The 13,372-nt window shown below is 37.1% G+C and overlaps 2 long non-coding RNA genes across 2 annotated transcripts; one reads left to right on the top strand and one right to left on the bottom strand.

Moving 5' to 3' along the window:
* Nucleotides 1-1,562: 1,562 nt before the first annotated feature.
* Nucleotides 1,563-2,829, bottom strand: LOC141491696 (uncharacterized). Its single transcript, XR_012469709.1, has 2 exons — nt 2,636-2,829; nt 1,563-1,782 (listed from the first exon to the last, which is right to left on the bottom strand). It is a non-coding gene; the product is annotated as an uncharacterized LOC141491696 (long non-coding RNA).
* Nucleotides 2,830-9,476: 6,647 nt separating this feature from the next.
* On the top strand, nt 9,477-10,649 carry LOC141491695 (uncharacterized). The gene is made up of 2 exons (XR_012469708.1): nt 9,477-9,720; nt 10,483-10,649. It is a non-coding gene; the product is annotated as an uncharacterized LOC141491695 (long non-coding RNA).
* Nucleotides 10,650-13,372: the final 2,723 nt, after the last annotated feature.

Genomic DNA, 13,372 nt, shown 5'->3' with positions numbered 1-13,372 from the left:
CACTAATGAACTTCCCATGAACATGACTGTCTTCAAATCATACAGTTTAGGAGTGGGGAGATCATAAAGGAATGAACCTAAACCAACTATACTTTTTGAGATTTTCAAGAAATTAAGGTAAAATTGTTTTGTTCCTTCTACCTCCAGTTTGTGATCCAATATAAAATTTTCAATTCTTTACTCTATTTTGTATGGGGATGCATTAGCACCAAATTAAAGTTCTGGCATGAGTGAAATGACTTTGGAAAACAAGGGATATTTTTTCTTTCCTATTTTCAGACCTCTACATTAAAAACCCAGACTTCCCCCTCCCCCCTTCCCTTTCCTCTGATTGCTTGTAACTATTAATACAGTTCTACTCTGCTCATATGTATCAGAGGTGAGATTTGAGTCTATCTTGACTCTTAAGATGATTGCTACATGTTTTAGCAAGTCTCAAATTTTAAGTACATTTGACTTATTGAATTCCTTTATGGGAGAGGACCTAGAAAGTAATAGAATCCTTTCCCTCTCCCTTCTCCCTAGTTATATCACCTCATTGTCAACCAGTATTGGACAACAAATCACTTTAATGTTTCTATAGAAGTCTCAAACTATATAAATTGTATAATACAGTTTATTTGGTGGAGGAAGCTTTTTCCTCAGACAGCTCCCTAACATTAAGAAAATCACTCCCAATTTACTTCCCATCTTTCTATATTGCATATATGTATGAAGCCCCAGGTATCACATTGGGAAGTTCTCGGTTTTCTGAGTTCCCTTTCAGTTCTAAATTAGTGATGAAAGTTTCCATCTAAATGCTCTAGAAAGTCTTTGCTTCCTGAAGGTAAGATTTTTCAAAGATCATGGTATGAAATATTTTTTACTATCTAAAATATCACAAACTCATTCCCAGAATTATGTTGTCAACAAATATACTTTATCACTGACTCTCCTGATTAGGAAAAAGGTAGTAGGAATGCAATTTGTATTATGGTAAAATAATGACCTTCAAAATTTTCCAGGTAGATCTGCTAGCCTTTGTTGGGGAATATTTCTACCTCTGAAAATCTTTAAAATTAGGCAAATGGTTTATAATAAACACTGGTGGTTGAAACTCCTGGGTCACTTAAGTTTACTATGGAATAGCTTTGAAACTCATGTGAATTCAAATAATGTCAAAAGAGCTGAAAGGAGACCTGAAACTTATAGAACAGGATTCTTCAATCTTTATGCTATGGATCCCTTTGGCAATCTGAGGAACTCCAAATATTCTATAAGAGCACAAAACAAAATACATTGGGTTAGAGGGTAAAGCAGTTACTTTGAAGCAATGTGATTTCCCCCCAAGTTCATGTATCAGACTGATATCATGTATCAGACTGATATCTTTGCATTTCTTTGGTCTCTACTTTCACAGACTCTAGATCAAGAATCTCTGGCACAGAATCCCATTGTATACTAGGAGCGTACTGTCAGTTGCAAAGTATTCCTAGTGTCTGATATGAATTTTGTGCACAAAGAAATGTGATTTTGTGTTCTCTTCTACTTAGGATATAAAGAAAAAGACAACTGCACAGGCCTTTGCTTGTATGCTGCAGTGATCAGATTTTATTGACCAGAGGTTCCTGATACTGGATGGGCTTGGGGGGGGCTCATGGGACTTAAAAGTTGCAGAGATGTTCTGGATGGTCTTGTCCCTTCAGAGTTGCAGGTGGAAAGTAGGGGGGGGCAGTGGCACCATAAAGAAACATGGACCTCCTCAGCAAACCGTACTCTTGTAGTAGTAATAATAGCAATTCACTGTGAGGAAAAAGAGGCAAAAATCAAGTTTAAGGGGGGTCCCCTGGGACTTTGGAAATCATATGAGGTTTAACTTATCCTTCCATAGGATTTCAGGTCATGTTTTGAATGTCATTTCACAAAAAGGGAAAGGTGAGAAAAGTTGGTGAAGGCAGATGACAAAGGGAAGTAGTTGTTTCTAAAGATAGCAGTTGGGAACTACATCAAGATTCAAGATTATTAGAGGGAAGGAAAGGACATGAGAATTCTGCTTTGGTAAAGGTAAAAAAAACTTTCATATAGCAGAAAATAAAGTTCAATTAAAGAAATGACTAAAAAATATACAAAATATAGAAAATTAAATAAATTAAATTGCTATCTCTTGTCTCTAGATTGTTATTCCCTATCATGATTAAAGAATAAGTAAGGGGGAGGGTAGTCTTTGCTTTATCAAAGGTAAAATTTTGTTTTTAACTCTAGCATAGAACTTCTTTATCCAACTACTGATGGTTCTTTGTACTCTCACGCAAATTCACTTCACTACCTCCTTTCTAGAGGAAAACTTGTCTAGATGACAGTGGATAGAGGGAAGGGGCTTGGAGTCAGTCAGCCCTGAGTTCAAATCTAAACTCAGACACTAATTTGTGTGACTCCAAGCAAATCACTTAATATCTACTACCTTAATCTACTGGAGAAGGAAATGTCAAACCATTCCAGAATGCTTGCCAAGATAACCCCATGGTTTTTTAGAATTGGCATATTGTGGTTCATGGGAGTCACACAGAGTTGGACACAGCTAAACAATAACCTTCTTTCTACCCATATAGTTTCTCTTCATCTTGGTCCCTAAGATCCTCAAACCCATGAGATTTACCACTTCTTTGGTTTTCTCTTCTCTCTGGACATTGCCTCCTCCTCCCCTTTTCAGGAAATCGATACTTGCTCTGGTGCCATCTATATTGAGCCATGGTGGATGTTGTTCAAAAGCCCAGCACCTGAATCCTAGAGCAGCCGGTGTGAAGATGTTAACCTGAGCTTGGTGCCAAAGTGCTTTCCCTATAAAGTCTCAGTACATTGTGACCCGTGATGTCTTTTGGCCTCACCTCACAATGACCCTATGAGGTCAGTGGCCACAGGACATAGGCTGAAATATATGGGCAAATAGAGGAGGAAATTTACTTAATCTCTGAGGAGAGGATTTATTTAAATTATACAATTAATAACTAGAAAAGATTTGAGAAATTATCCACTAACCCCCTCATTTTACAGATGAGAAAGCATGCCTATTGAGTAGACACTCAAATGAAAATACAATGCTTTTGCTATTTGCAATCTGAGAGAGGTAATAGTGGCTTGAATCACTCATCTGCTATGTCCTAGGCACTGGATTAGATTCTTTAGGGGATTGAGAGGGTGTTGGAGAATGTCAAAGAAAGAGGAGGTTGTCTCTGTTAACTGAATGCTTGCAGTCTAATTGGGAACACATTAGTAAACATGAATGAAATAAAACTTGGTCAATCTAAATCAAGTAATTTACATAGGAGTTCAAATGCAAATATCATTTAAACTAAATTTAGATGTTCTAAGAGGATGTGTGACCTGAGTTTGAAGGGACCCATCTACTGCTTCTTGAAGAATCTGAGAATTTATGAAGAATGAGAAAAAAATAGACTAAATTGTAGAGGTGACGGCTTCCCCAATAGGGGAAAGAAGAAGCAAGTTATATGTGGGTCAACATTCATATTGACATTACTAAGAAATGAATCTGAGATAGTGAGGAGAGGAAGTCATGAGAGAGAGATGTGTTGGTGGACCCTGGTAGTTATAGTATTCAATTCAACCTGTATAATATGGAATTATTCTTGGTCAGGAGAACCTTGGAAACCCAACAAAAAGAGGGGGAGGATGAAGGATTAAGGGAGAGAAAGCATTTGACATGATGTAGCAAAAAAGCATGCATGCGGTCAAGATTCAGATAGACCAAGGGCTGAAGCTTAGGGCAAATCACCAAACCTTAATTTTCTCACCTAGAAAATGGGGGAATAATATTTGCACTACTTACTCTACATGATTGTTGTGAATTTCATAGAATCAAAGACATAGAGCTGTAATGAACTTATTAAAGGTAATTCTAGGTCAGCCCTTTCATTTGATGGATGAGATACATGATGACTGTCTAGCCCAAGTGGTAAGCTATGTTTCCAATGGAGATCCTCTGAATTCCATTAAATGAGAGAGTAACTCTGAAATCATTTGAGAAATTAAAAGCACTATGGGGAGGTATGAAGATTATGATTCTTTCTTCAAATCTCAGTGATCATTAAGCTTAAGGGTCAGAACTTTTTCCAAATCTGAGAGTTCATGAGACTCAAGAGATAGGATCTGAAATAGGCAGACCCTTGACCCTTAGAACTCTTTACTCCAAATCTGTATGTGTCTACCCCCATTAAGGACAGAGGCCACAGGAATGATAGAATCCATGAAGACCCTGCAACCTCTTACAGGCAAATATAATCAAGAAAGATTGACTAATCAATCCTTCAAGACTTGGGAGATGTAAATATGTATTGTCTAAGTTAGAAATGTCAAAGAAGCTGCCTGCTCCTAAGTATATAGAAACAAAATATAATTGAGAAATAGTTAACCAAATAAATAAAAATTAAGCATAGATAAGATTAGTATGTGATCTAAGTCAGGGTGGGGAATTATTTTTTTCTGCTAAAGGCCATTTGGATATTTGTGATATCATTTGTAGGTTATATTTAGTCAAACCATTAAGTCACCTCTAAAAAGTTGCTAGATTTATTGAATTTAGTGTCCTGTCCCCTACAGTTGCCTTGGCAATACCACATCAATACAGTTCAGAATCTGGAGGCTCCCTGGCCCTGTAAAGTTGATATGTTTCTGCAGAAATCTTCATGCACTGGTCTAAACCAAGACAATGGACATCTAGATGGTGCATTGGACAGTGGGCCTGGCCTTAAGTCCAAGAGACCCGAGGTTCAAATTTCTCTAAAATTTGCTAGCTGTGTAACACTGAGCAAGTCCCTTCACCCTTTTTGCTTCAGTTTTGTCAATTGTAAAACAAGATGGAAAGGAAAATGGCAAACCACTCCAGTATATTTGCCAAGAAAAGTCCCAATGAGGTCATCAAGTATTGGACATAACTGGGGGCGGGCAGCTAGGTGGTGGAGTGGATAGAGCACAGACTCTGGAATCAGGACAACTTGGGTTCAAATCTGACCTCAGATATTTAATAACTACCTAGATGTATGACCTTAGGCAAGTCACTCAATCTCCCATTGCCTTACCAAAAAAGAAAAAAAGAAAGAAAAGAAAACCAATAAAAGAATTGGACACAACTGAAAAATGAATGAAACAGCAAGAACAAATCTAGATGTTGAAGTAGAGGAATGGAGAGAGTTAGAGGTACTTAAGTAAAATGGTGAAGTCAGTCCAGTCTCCTCATTCCTTTCTCTTACTTCAACCATTGCTCCAATCCTTCCATATTTAGGATTTGATACTTTCTCCTTATTCTTTTTTTTAAAATTTATTTATTTTGAATTTTACAATTTCCCCCCTAATCTTACTTCCCTACCCCCACACCCCACAGAAGACAATATGTTAGCCTTTACATTGTTTCCATGGTATATATTGATCTAAGTTGAATGTGATGAGAGAGAAATCAGAAAAACAAAATCTAAGAGATAGCAAAATTAAATAATAAGATAGCAGGTTTTTTTTTTCTAAATTAAAGGTAATAGTCTTGATCTTTGTTCAAACTCTGCAGTTCTTTCTCTGGATACAGATGGGATTCACCATTTCAGACAGCCCCAAACTGTCCCTGATTGTTGAAGTGATGGAATGAGCAAGTCCATCAAGGTTGATCATTGCCACCATGTTGCTGTTAGGATGTACAATGTTTTTCTGGTTCTGCTCATCTTGCTCAGAATCAGTTCATGCAAATTCCTCCAGGCTTCCCTGAATTCCCATCCCTCCTGGTTTCTAATAGAGCAATAGTGCTCCGTGACATACATATACTTCAGTTTGTTAAGCCATTCCCCATTTGAAAAGCATTCATTTAATTTCCAGCTCTTTGCCACCACTAATAGGGCTGCTATGAATATTTTTGTACAAGTGATGTTTTTAACCCTTTCTCATCATCTTTTCAGGGTATTGACCCAGTAGTGGTATTGCTGGATCAAAGAGTATGCACATTTTTGTTGCTCTTTGGGTGTAATTCCAAATTACTCTCCAGAAAGGCTGGATGATTTCACAGATTGGTGGATATTTCTCAGACCTGAAATTACAGTCTGAAACCATCAATCTGCCCTGCAACAGAATCCAGGGCAGATGAATGCTATCCATCGCTATCCTACTACTGTATTTTCCCCAAAGTGAGACTGGGTCTTATATTAATTTTTGCTTCAAAAGACAAATTAGGGCTTATTTCCAGGGGTTGTCTTAATTTTAAATTTTTTTTCCTATATACAACAATTTATGTTCATTTAAATATAATCATATAATCATTTTCTGGAATATTGTCATAACTCTCCAAATTCCATTGAACCACTGACCCCACTCTTTCATGTCCAGCCATAGAGCTCTCCTTAAATGAGTACTTCTTGTCCATGTAGCCTACTTATAGTGCATTGGCAATACACCTGTCAGTGATTTTACCCCATGAATTCTTCACCCAAGTCACCACCTCTTGCAGACTTGGCTACACAAAGTTTCCATGCTGATTTCTTTCCATCCTACATTGATTTCTATGTGTAAATGGTCCTTGAATGAAGTGTTTACTGAAATATCAAGATTCTAGAGATAAGCTTTCATTCTTGCAGGAATCATTATTTGATCTACTATTCTCTCTGGAGGGAAGATCTTCATGTCTTTAGTGTAACAAATGCTGGCTGAATCCTGGACTAAGTGACCTCTTTGGCCATCTTGCAAAACGAGTATCAGTATTAATCAATTCACTTCCTTATAACCACTTGTATGTACCAGGCTTTTTCAGTTACAAGAACATAAATACCTGAAACACTTTTAATCTTATCTTTCTTGCCCTTAGTTATGATTTAAAGTGGAACTTTCTTTCCATTCAGGTGTTATCAAGAGTACATTTATTTGTGCATTGTCTGTACTCTGATTGGTCATTTAACTATTAACTTTCAAGTTCATCTATTTACATAGGTGTTTACCTCTGGTCCAAAGGTGCCTACTGGAATATTTACAAATGTTTAATTATAATTTATTATCATTTATTTTGATATATCGATTGAAATTATATTATTTATATTTAATTATATATTAATAGTGTTATTTTATAATTTGATATGTCCATAGTATGTTACAATGATGATAGGGCTTAATTTATGAGCACCCTGAAAAATCATGTTAGGGCTTATTTTCTGGTTAGATCTGTTTTTCTAGGGGAAATATGGTTAATTTTCATGTTAGAGATAGTTTGGAGCCAAGTGTTAAAGCTAGCATGAGGAGGGTCATGTGGGTAGAAATCAGAACCATTGTCTCTGAGAATTGGAAGTACTTCAGAGGTCATCTCAACTTTTTTTTTTTTAGTAGAAAACCTGGATCCTTAAAAAGTGGTCATCCAGCTTCTTTTTGGAGACAACAGAAGATTGTTGCTTATGACTCCCCATCTCTTATCCCTGGGCCTTTTCTCTAGCTGTCTCTTATGACTGGAACACTGTCCCTCCTCATCTCCATCTGGTCTCCTTTCAAAGCTTAGCAAAAGGTTTGCTTTTCCCAGTCTTCCTTACTTAGTGCCTTCTCTGAGACTACTCTTAATTTATCTGTATCTTGTTTATACATAGTTATTTGTACATTCTCTTTTCCTTCCACTCTCCCCTGTCCATTGTACTATGAGCTCCTTGAGATCAGAGACCATTTTTTTTGTTTCTTTGTATGATCAGCTCTTAACACAGTTCTTAGCGCACACATTTAAAAATTTAATAAAAATTAGTTGACTCAGTAACAAAAGAACACTACTTTTCAAGAATGTCTTTTTCCCCCCTTTATGTCCTAAGTTTTCTGTGCTATTTCCTCCCTTACCTAACTTTTCTCATTTTCATATAAACCTATCATCTGTACTCAGGATCGTGTAGTCTAATTCAATTCAAGCATCTATTAGGTTTCTGTTATTGTTTTTCCTTCTTTCTTGAAGAAGACCATGGCTTCAGGGAGGTGATTGCCATGACAAACATATGAATTGGATTTGAGTGAGGGAGGCTGTGCTAAGTCACCAGTCTCATTTTCTCCTTCAGAACCACCTGGATTCAGTGATCAGATATGGACCAGGATGACTGGAGATGGCCCTAAATGTGAGGTAATCAGGCTTAAGTGACTTGCTCAAGGTCACATAACTACTAAATGTTGTCTGAAGTCAAATTTGAATTCAGGTCCTCTTGACTTCAGGGTTAGTGCTCTATTCACTGCACCACTTAGCTGTCCTTTGGATTTCTATTGCTTATAAGACAGAATGGAATGATTGATAAGAGTTTGCCCTGGAGCCAAATGTTTCTGACACTGTACTGGATAAGTCACTTTATCATTGTCCCATATAACATTCTAAGACTTTATTTACTACAGGTGTGATCTTGGTCAAGTCAGTTTAAATCCTTTGGCCTCAGTTTCCTTATATAAGGAACATAATTCTTCTAACACTACATCTGTGAGCCTCTATGTTGCAAAATCAAGTCATTATCATCAGTGGTAGAACATTTTGTTATCAGAAATTCCTTATGACAATGACATATAGACTATTTTTCTCTCATTCCCTTTGCTTCCCCCCCTTTTTCTTTTTCCTTTATATTTTTTGCTCATTTTCTTTGTGTCTTTTTTTCTGTTCTTTTTTTCCTGTTTTTTCTCTCACATATACACAATATATATGTGTGTGTGTGTGTGTGTGTGTGTGTGTGTGTGTGTGTGTGTGTATACTAGATATTGGAAATACAAAAAGGGGGGTATACAACATAAAGTAACTTGGAAGGGAGAGTGTAAATCCTGGTGAAGATGATCAAGAAAGGTATAGTGTAGAAGCTAGAACCAGAATTGAATGGGGAAGGGAGCTAGGAAATCAGAATGATAAGAGATGGAAGCAACTTTGGGAGTATTCCTTTGCTTTAGATTAAAGTAGTCCTTAATAATTTTAGACAGTTGTAATCTCTTTGTATGTTCATTAAGTGCTTCTCAGAAGTTAAAGCATTGCATTGGTGCTCCTGTTCAGGCATCCTGGGCTACATAATTCTTTCCTTTCCCTTTTTCTGGTCTGTTTCTTCCTCTGCAAGATGAGGTCTTTGGAGTAAGTAGTCTCTAATATCCACCAGAGTTGGAAAGTCCATTAGCTGTTTAACATTATTTTACACAGTAGAAACTGAGACTCAAAGGTTTAAAAAAGAGTCATATAGAAAGGATTATGGAATCATGGAAAGGCTTTTACACTTAACTGGGGCTCATGGCTTATATACATACTCCTGTTTTCCAAGCTTGGGAAGGGTAAAGTTTTAGTTACAAAGAGTCCTAAGAAGTGATTTTTCAAATTTGCAAATCATTTTGAAATATTTCTGCCCCTCCAGGGCCTCTTTCCTCCCCATGGACAGGAGCCTTGTCACATCAACTGTCATGTCCCTAGAGTCATTATGACAAAGCTAATGGAGCTACCGTATCCTAGCAGCCAGCTATAGATAAAAGGAGAGCCAGCCAGATTGGGCTGCTTTGTACCAACAAGTTTGTGGGGGGTGGTGGGGAAAACTGAGACAACAGCAGAGGAAGCCTCTACAACAAAATCCCCACCTCTGGAGCATGAATTAAAGAAAACAATGTTCAGAGACTTCATTTACAGGTGTCTTTCTAACGATGAGAGCTCTACTCAGCAAATACAGTTACCTTCCTGGAAGAAGAAAGCTAAAAGACATCGAAAGAGAAAAATAGGAAGGCAAGGTATTGACTAAAATTTTGACTGGAAAGAGGATCTCAGAAAGATGGGGTTCTCTTAGTCTTGCCCTTTCTTTGGCAAAATTAGCTAGTAAAAATTGGCAAAATTGACCATATAAAGTTTATTTAGGTTGATAATCCCCCTCCTAACACTGCTTCCTTCTAAGTTTTGCTGAAAAGGGAGTTTGATGGTCATTTTCCTTTCATTCAGACCTTTTCCCATTCCACACTCTTTTCTTCTTTACCTCTTCACTCCCACTACCAAACTATAGACTCACATATAATTTTTGCCCAATGTTTTATTTACTTATTTAGAAATGATTAAAATTTCTATTTCCCCTGATTACAGGAAAATTTTGTCCAAAGTCATTCACCTCTTCAACATAAAATGAAGATAAAAATATTAATTCACCTTTTATTATAGGTGCTTTTAGGATCAAATGATAATATAAAATATTTTGTAAAAGGCTATCTGAAATATGTAAACTTTGATTAGATTACTTGGAGAGAGGTGTTTGTGTACTTCTTCTACCCAATTTTAGATTGAAGCTAAACTGATTTAATAGTGAAGCCTGTTTTCAAGTCCCTACATAGAATGGAAGTGTGTGGGTGATGATGACAGGACGGAGATCCCATTTCTGGGAAGAGTGAGTGTATTGGGATTTCTTGATGACTGACTAGGCTGACTTAGAAGCTCTAAGTTGAACACTCATCTATCATGCTCTTCATGTGTTTTCTTATGTCTCTTTTCTCTTTTTGAATCCTCAGTATGAACTTTAGAATCTCTAAGAACAGGAGTAACAGCAACCTGATAGAATCCATTCTTCTTCACATGATGTTTTCCTCAGGTGACTGCAAAGAGCCACAAGCAACCATGATCATCTGCAACTTTCCACACTAGTGTCTCTAAATAAACTTGCTTCCCCCTCCCTGTCTTTGCTTGTTAACACTTGTGTGTTATTTTGAAGGATTGACATGGACATGGACCAATGGTTTTTTTAGGCAAGTTGAATTTTTATCCTCAGTTTAAAGGAGTAGTAGGAAGATACTTCACAAATCTTTCATGTCATAAATTCATACTTTGTATGCATTACAATAAGTTTTCAAAGCCAATGCATAGGCATTAATTTCATTGGATCTTTATATCTTGAATAGATGGCCCAAGTTTATTCTTTTGTTTATTTTTTGCAAGGCAATGGGTTTAAATGGAATGCTTTTTCCCTTTCCAGTTTATTTATTTACTTTTTAGGGGTTTTTTTAGGTTTTTTGCAGTGCTAATGGGGTTAAGTGGCTTGCCCAAGGCCACACAGCTAGGTAATTATTAAGTGTCTGAGACAGGATTTGAACCCAGGTACTCCTGACTCCAAGGCTGGTGCTTTATCCACTATGCCACCTAACTGCCTCCGGCAATGGGGTTAAGTGGCTTGCCCAAGGCCACACAGCTAGGTAATTGTCTGAGGCTGGATTTCAACTCAGGTACTCCTGACTCCAGGGCTGGTGCTCTATCCATTGCGCCACCTAGCCGCCCCTCCAAGTTTATTCTTATTCCAATTTGATTATTGAAATAATATACAAGATCACATTTTTAGCAAAGAGGTATTCAAAGTATGGGTTGAAAAAACTGGCTATTCCAATCCATGCTCATTTCTATTTTTGTCCACATGTTTTTTTTTTTTTTTTTTGATGAGAATTTTTTTTTTTGGTTTATTTTGGTTTTTGCAAGGCAGTGGGGTTAAGTAACTTGCCCAAAGTCACATAGCTAGGTAATTAAGTGTCTGAGGCTGGCTTTGAACTCAGGTCTTCCTGACTCCAGGACAGGGCTCTATCCACTGTGCCACCTAGCTGCCCCGGGGGTTCTTTTTGAGGGTCAGAAGCAAGATTTGAACTTAGATCAATACAAATCCAGGGACCACTCACCGTATACCATAGAACAACCACAATACCTGCCCCTTCTACAACGATTTTAAATTGTGTAAAAATTTTAACTAAACAATTAGTGTCCTGTGTAGTTGTTACTGGCTTTATGGGGAAATGAATCTAACGATGAATAATAAATAGGACTTTACCTGCCTGGATGGAACATTACATCCTAATGGAAAATGGAAAGATGAAAGGGTTAGGTTGGGGCAAGATGATAGAAACCTCACTTCAATGTACTCTAAGGAATTTGGACTTAGTACAGTGACAGGAAAGTAATACACCCCTACCAAAGCTGACCTTGAAGCAACAGACAATTCAAAGCAAATTTTAACATAATGAAACAGTCAAAAAAGTCACAATGAGACATTTCTTAAAATGTGAGATATATTTTCATAAAATCATTAGTAGTAGAATTGTAAAACTTGGAGAATGTAGGTAGAAAGGCAAGCTCAGATATGTAGGGACACATTCGAATTGTGCAATATATGCACACATACATGTACATACAATGCAACATACATGTAGTATATACTTATATGTGACTGAGCAACACAAAAATTATGTGTATATACATCTGAGGATGCCTCAGAAGTTTGCTGATTTCTTTTCTAATGGTGGACATTGTGCCATTCCTTCTGCTTTTGTTTTCATTGATAGGGTCTGTTCCTTTCCATTCTCATAGTCTCTGCTACATCTATTATTTGATTATAGTCTCGACTAGATGTGTAATTTGAAGGCTACCATGGTACTATTGAATGTTAGAATAATTAATTTATATGAATTATCCTATTACATAAACCTGACTCACTAAGAGATTTCATCTTGATTATAGAACATTATTTTTTTTAAGTTTTTTTTTTTTTTGCAAGGCAAATGGGGTTAAGTGGCTTGCCCAAGGCCACACAGCTAGGTAATTATTAAGTGTCTGAGACCAGATTTGAACCCAGGTACTCCTGACTCCAAGGCCGGTGCTTCATCAACTACGCCACCTAGCTGCCCCGATTACAGAACATTATTGAACATTTTTGGCAAATGAGATGAGGCCCTTATTTTTTTATTCCTTTCTTTCATTTGAACATCACAATCTTTTCCTAATATTATTTCAACTCTACAGAACAGACTTTAGTGAACAAAAAGTCTCCCTTACACAAAGTAATTTATTTTTTATTAACTAATAATTTTTTATTTTTAAATTTATTTACACATTACTAAAATATTCTTGTTTTAAGAGTAAGCATAATACCCCTTCCCCCCACAAAAATATAAAACCTCATGAGAAATAAAGTGAAAGAGGAAAAAAATGTGTTTCAGTCTGTGTTCCAATGCCATCAGCTCTGTCTCTGGGGTGGATTGCATTCTTTACCATAATTCCATCAGAGAAGTTATTTCCATATTTTTTTTAGGATTTTGCAAGGCAAATGGGGTTAAGTGACTTGCCCAAGGTCACACACAGCTAGTAATTATTAAGTATCTGAGCTCGTATTTGAACTCAGGTACTTCTGACTCCAGGGCTGCTACTCTATCCACTGCACCACCTAGCCACCCCTATTTCCATATTTTTCCACAATTGCTGTTGCTGATTGTAGTTCCCTCCATCCATTCCTCCCCACTACCATCTATTTTCTCTCTCCTTTCACCCTGTCCCTCTTCTAAAATGTGCTGTGGGACAGCTGAGTGGTACAGCAGACAGAGCACTGACCCTGAGGCCAAGAGGACTCAAGCCTACATCCCACCCCAG

The sequence above is a fragment of the Macrotis lagotis genome, chromosome 6, assembly GCF_037893015.1.
Source record: "Macrotis lagotis isolate mMagLag1 chromosome 6, bilby.v1.9.chrom.fasta, whole genome shotgun sequence".
Taxonomy (NCBI): domain Eukaryota; kingdom Metazoa; phylum Chordata; class Mammalia; order Peramelemorphia; family Peramelidae; genus Macrotis; species Macrotis lagotis.
Note: the sequence above shows the minus strand (reverse complement) of the source record. Positions and strands in the feature narration are given on the sequence as shown.